This window comes from Myotis brandtii, unplaced genomic scaffold (assembly GCF_000412655.1).
Source record: "Myotis brandtii unplaced genomic scaffold, ASM41265v1 scaffold403, whole genome shotgun sequence".
Classification (NCBI taxonomy): Eukaryota; Metazoa; Chordata; class Mammalia; order Chiroptera; family Vespertilionidae; genus Myotis; species Myotis brandtii.
The window spans coordinates 646,838-653,347 of NW_005365474.1; the positions used below are offsets into that span (position 1 = coordinate 646,838).

General features: G+C 43.2%; 1 protein-coding gene across 2 annotated transcripts in view; it reads left to right on the forward strand.

Annotated features, from left to right (window-relative positions):
- Positions 1–6,510, forward strand: part of ZNF10 (zinc finger protein 10) — a 21,295-nt gene that overhangs the window by 9,984 nt on the left and 4,801 nt on the right. Inside the window, exon 1 of one of the 2 annotated variants that reach the window (XM_005873263.2) lies at positions 4,302–4,495. The exons of the other annotated variant lie outside the window; for it this stretch is intronic. The gene's annotated coding sequence lies outside the window, so the exon portion shown is untranslated. Of the gene's footprint in view, positions 1–4,301; positions 4,496–6,510 lie in introns of those variants that run through there. 2 annotated transcript variants of the gene reach the window in all.

A 6,510-nucleotide genomic window follows, 5' to 3' on the forward strand; every position in this document is an offset into this window, starting at 1 on the left:
TGGCCTCCCCGGCGTCGCTGAAGGCGGCCGCCTCCTTTCCGTGAGCGTCGGGCACTTCCTAAAAGGAAAGTTGTGTCCCTAGAAGAGACCCAGCGTGGTATCCTCGCTTTAAGTCTGTGGCAGACGAGGCTGGACAGCTTTCTGGGTGCCAGTTTGCTCTAAAAGACTCATTGAAAAATGTCAGTCTTATTAATATTTTCAGTGTTTAAAATCAAGCACTCGCCCTTTGCAGATGCCAAATACTCATGAACTTATTCAGAGTATAAACAGATCCTGTTCTCTTGTGTGTTTACTTTATTATTATTATCTTTCCTGTTCTCTTTTATCAAGAAGAGTATACTCCATGCCCGGCCCATGTGGCTCAGTGGTTGAGCGTGGACCCAGGAGGTCAGGGTTGGATTCCCATCAGGGCACATGCTGGGCCTGCAGGATGCAGCCAATGGATGGTCTGCTGTCATGGATCTTTCCATCTCTCTATCCCTCTCCCTTCCTCTCTGAAATCAATAAAAAAATTTTTTTTAATATATTAGGAAGAAAATAAAAACATATTAAAGAAAAACAAAAAGCAAATGCTCCATATCCCTGAGTGAAGCACTGTCCCTGACTAGGTCTTGCCAGTAAGGACAGGGCCCTGTGCCTGGTGTAAGAGACCCCTTGGTCAGCTGTGGGTCTCTTTGTACCTTTGTTCAGCTTCTTGTACTAGGGACTGGGAGTAAAGAGGAAGAAACACTAAACTTTCCCAGATAAAGTAGGGAATGACACAGAAAGGGAAGACATTTGATCTTGTAGAATGTATTGGGTTTTTGCCAAGAGGCAAGAAAGGAAACAACATTCCTGACATAAGAATAGCATGTGTTACCATGGTGATAGGAAAAAGTGTGGGTAGTTGTGGAGAGGGCCACAGTGTTTGGACAGGTTCAAGCTTCTGCTAATGAGAGGGCACAGTCCTTTCATGGCCACATGCAAGTGCTAGCTTGGAGGGCAAAGCCCTCCCAGCACAATTGTAGCCAAAGGTTATAGTTGTAAGTTTGAACCTATGATCCGAACACATGGTCCCACATGTCTGAGTGATGTGAATAGAGTTCAGGTGCATGTAATTGATTAGGATCTAAACCCACGAGAATGTTGTAAACATCTTGACCATGCCCTTACTTTGCCTCGTGGAATTTTCTTTACTAATAAAAGGGTAATATGCTAATTAGACCAGGATATCTTCCAGACAAAGCCATGGTGGCAGGGCCGAGGCAGAGGTGGTTCAGGGCAATCAGGCCAGGAGGGGAGGGCAGTTGGGGGCAAGCAGGCTGGCAGGCAGGTGAGCGGTTAGGAGCCAGTGGCCCCGGATTGCGAGATCAGGCCTAAACCAGCAGTCGGACATCCCCCGAGGGATCCCAGATTGTAGGCTGGGCTGAGGGACATCCCCCCCCCCCTTCTGTGTACAAATTTCGTGCACCGGGCCACTAGTCTGGCTATAAAATAAAGACATGGCTTGTAGTCCATGGTGCTGTTGCTAGCTCTCCATCAGAGAGGACAGTGTCCCACCCAGACCCAGCTTTTTTCTCTTGTCTGTCTTTTCTCAATCCTTCACCGTCCCCTCTCAGGCTCACTGAACCTGGCTGAGCTGGCACAGCACATAAGGCGCCCAACGTGGGACCTGAGTGCGGGGAAATTGTGATTGTGGGGTGAAAGGAGGCTCCGTTAAGGCACGTGTGCAGAAAGTGAAAGTAGGGTAGGGAGCAAGGTTCGGTAATTACTGGGTGTAAAACTTGGGAAATTCATGATCACAGGAAGGGGATCCCTAAAAACAATGCTTAGTGAAGCATTGTTCAGTTTTTAAGGAGAAAATAAGCAATAGAGAAAGTAAGCGGTAGAAAATAGGAAGGTAGAAAATAAGCGGTAGAGAAGAGAAAATAAGATAAGAAATAGAAGATTGAAAATAAGAGAAATTATAAGATAGAAGATAAGAAATAGGAGATAGAAAATAAGAGGTGGAAAATAAGGTAGAAATCTCTTAGGTTTTGTTAAGCTACTGTAAAGCAAAAAATGGCTGTGGTTGATGTTGTTTGAGGAAGTAACTTTTATTTCTGACACAGAAGTGACCTACATTGTAAGCTCTTGCGGCAGTTGCATTGTTTCTGGGCTTTGGTTATTTCTGCTTGTACGACCTGATAGCTCCCTGGAGCTATAGGTCCAGACCCAGAGTTGGAGGTCTCCAGCTCTGCAGGACCGAGGGCTGCTCGTTTCCATGCAGCAGTGGCTGAAGAAGCTGAGGAAGGGACCAGACTTCTGGCTGAGCTGGCGCAGCACATAAGGCACCCAACGTGGGGCTGAGTATGCCATGGCCGAGCGGGCTTGCCACAGGTAGTGTGATGGACCTTTTAGGGCTAGTGAGGTAGAGAAGGGCCCAACCCAAAAGATACGAAGTCCATGCTAAGGACTAGGTCCATTTTCCTGTAAGTTCTGGGAGACCAACAGAGAATCAAGGAGTGAAATTTGTGTTTTACAGAAATGATGCTGATGTAGACACTCACTGGTGTGGGAGAGACCAGGGGCAGAAAGCCAAGTTGGATGTCTAAGTCGAGAATATGAGGGCTTGAACCAAGGCATAGCAGCAGGAATCTAAAGCAAGGTATTTAGGAGAGGGGTTTTACAGGATGTGATAACTGCATGTTGAGAGAGACACTACCATTGCTGGGTCTGTAGATGTCACACTTTGTTGTTAATTTACTTTTTTAGAAGGAATGTGTTTTCTAGGGATGGTATTCCAGAATGGGAAAGAATTACTCCGGGAATGGGTGAGGTTGGTGATACTCAGATTTCAGAGGGGCTTGAAGTGTTTGTAGCTGACAAGTTGGAGTCAGTCCTTAGCCTTTTGCACGTTGTTGGAACCGGCTATTTTCACAGCAAGTTTCAGGCAGCACTTTTGTTCTTTGGGCAGGTGTGTGCACACGCCACGCAAGGTAAAGCTGGCTCTCCCCATAGTGGGATCTGAACAGGCCGCCTTGCTTTTGACATCTCATAGTTTTCAGCTTCAATAATCTCTGCTTGTTTAGCTGATGTCTTACATGGCATCGTTTCTTAATTTAAGGGATTAACGTCTTTCAAAACTTGAAATAAAAAGCAAAGTCATTTTATTTCCTCCATTCATGTGGAAAATAACGAAATGCCAGTCATCTCTCTCTAGATCAATGGCTTGTTGTATAGGAGGTACCTCCGGAATGGCCGGGGGGAAGGGCTGCGTAGCACAAGGTGTGTGGGAAGGGTCTTCCCTGCCTCGGCACATGGTCACCAACCGGCAGCTCCAGGTGTTCTCTTCATTAACTAAGAATTCTTACCCTGCGTCTGGCGGTGTTCTATGTGCTTTACAAATAGTGATTCATGTAATTATCCTAGGGACCCTCTGAAGTAGGCACATTTCATCCCCATCGTACAGATGCAGAGATTGGGATATGGAAAGGCCCACACGCTACCAGGAAGTAATGGAGCTCGTTTTGAACCCGGGGGTCTGGCTGCAGAACCCATGCTGTCGGCCACAGTTGTAACTATGCACCTGAGTCCGGGAAGAGGATAGAAGACATAGTGGTCTCTTCATTTTAGACATTGGTCCTACTGTGAGCCCTACGATGGGGTAGACAGTGAGGACAAAGCAAGTATATGTGTTGTGTCCTGAAGATACCCCGAGCCTCATTGAAAATAGAGACTGGAAAAGACTTAGGATGCAATGGTTAAGCTAATCATAACGTTTGAAAGCATTAGAGAAGACTAGGAAGTACCAAAGATGAAAACTAGGAGAAGGAAGCAAAGTAAATAAAGAGCTTCAAGAGCAGTTGAGAGGCCAGCCAGTGCCCTCTGTAATAGGTAGGACAAAGCAAGTACATGTGTTGTGTCCTGAAGATACCCCGAGCCTCGTTGAAAATAGAGACTGGAAAAGACTGAGGATGCAATGGTTAAGCTAATCATAATGTTTGAAAGCATTAGAGAAGACTAGGACGTACCAAAGATGAAAACTAGGAGAAGGAAGCAAAGTAAATAAAGAGCTTCAAGAACAGTTGAGAGGCCAGCAGTGCCCTCTGTAATAGGTGTCATTGGTGAGACTCGTTCAGTGGCGTGGGGGGCAGAATCCATAGCGCTGTTGTTTATATAAATGTGTATAAAATTGCAGTGGAAATTGTTACTATCTCCAGAAGAGAAAGGGGGCAAATCATATTAAAGAGAATAAAATACAAAAGAAGTATAAATGTAGACAAAATAAAAATATTTTAACACAGTAATCAAGAGATTGAAATTTAAAATATAGTCTAAATTTAAAACAAGTTAAAAATGCAATGTTTATAGACTTTTGCTTCTGACCAAGATGGAGTAACAGGGAGTGGATTTATCTTCTTGCCCAAACAACTCAACAGCAACAAAAAGGCAAAGTACATGAAACAATTGTTTGAAGACACTGGATGTCAGACAATGCAGGACAGTCATCTCTGTGAGATGGAAAACCAACGAGGTAAGCCCTCTGGTCGCCCCAGCGTATTGCCTGGAGAGGGTTTCCAGGTTACAGCAGAGGAAGGTGAAACTGCAGTGGAGCCCAGCAGACTCCCAGAGTGTTGGGCGTGAGCAGCATCTAGAATGCAGTGAAGGGAACACTGTCACCCTCAAATAGTAAGCAAAAATATATTTCAACAACAAAGGTATAGAATGGGAGAAAATATTTTTTATATGTTCGAATTGATTTTTAGAGAGAGAGGAAGGGAGAGGAATAGAATGATAGAAGCATTGATGAGAGAGGAACATCATCAGTCGGTTGCCTCCTGCACGCCCCCACGAGGGATCGAGCCTGCATCCCTGGCATGTGCCCTGACCAGGAATCGAAGCGGCAACCTCCTGGTTCCTGGGTCGATGCTCAACCACTGAGCCATACCAGTGGGACAGGAGAAAATATTTAGAAATCATCTATATCTGATGCTGGCTTAATATCCAGAACATTTACAGAAGTAAAACTTAACAACAAAAGTCAAACAACCCAAATTTAAAATGGGCAGAGAACTTGAACAGACATTTCTCCAAAGAAGGTCATACAAATGGCCAAAGCACATGAAAATAATGCAAACTAAAGCCACAAGGAAATACTACTTAACAACTACTAGGCTGGCTATAATAACTATTTCAAATGGAAAAACACATGTTGGCAACTTTGTGGGAAAATTGGAACCCTTGTGTATTGCTGGTGTGAATGTAAAATCATGTAGCTGCAATAGAAGAGTTTTGTGGGTCCTCAAAAAGATAAACCTTAAAATTACCATATGACATAGCAATTCCACTCCTAGGTATATGCCCAAAGTAATTGAAAACAGGGACTCCAGCAGATTCTTGTATGCTAGTATTCATTGCAGCATTATTCACAAAAGCCAAAACCCAGATAAATGGATAAACAAAAGGTGGTCAGTCTTTACAATGGCATATTACTCAGCCATGAAAAGGAATGAAGTTCTTACTACATCATGGATAAATCTTGAAAACATGGTAAGTAAAATAAGCTAGACACAAAAACACAAATATTGTATGTTTTACTTAGATGATATTACCAGAATAGGCAAATTCATAGAAACAAAGTAGACTAGAGGTTATTGGGTCTTGAGGGGAGGAAGGAATATTGCTTAATGTTTAGGAGTCTCTGTTTGAGGAAAAGTTTTGGGATTAGTAGTGATGGCTGCACAACATTGTAGATATAATTAATGCTGCTGAATTGTACACTTAAGCAGAAAATTTTGTATGTATTTCACCATAATTATAAAGACTAGTAATGTAATATACTGAAAACCATTTAATTTGTATGCCTTGAGTGGGTAAATTGTATTGTATGTGAGTTATATCTCAATAAAGCTGTTTTAGAAATGTACAAAGGCAAAATAAAGACATTTATTTTGTCTGACTTACAAAAGCCGAAACAATTTGTTATTAGCAGCACACGTTACCAGAAATGTTAAAAGAGTCCTTCAGGGATAAAGGAAATGAAACCAAATGGGAGTCAATCTCTACAACAGCGGTTCTCAACCTGGGGGTCGCGACCCCTTTGGCGGTCGAACGACCCTTTCACAGGGGCCGCCTAAGACCATCCTGCATATCAGATATTTACATGACGATTCATAACAGTAGCAACATTACAGTTCTGAAGTAGCAACGAAAATAATTTTATGGTTGGGTCACAACATGAGGAGCTGTATTGAAAGGGCCAGAAGGTTGAGAACCACTGCTCTACAAGAAAGAATGACAGGCACTGCCAAGTACACAAATAAAGGTATATTTATTTATTAATATTTAAGTATCTTTAAAAGATAGCTGGCTGAGCATTAGTTTTCTATAGCTGTGTAACAAATTTCCACAAATGCAGCAGCTTCAAACAGCACTCACTAGCTCACAGTTCTGTGAGTCTAAGTCTGAAGACATGTGGCTGGTTTTCTGCTCTAATACCTAACAGCTGATAGCAGGTGTTGGCTGGTGTGAGTTCTCAGCTGGAGGGTG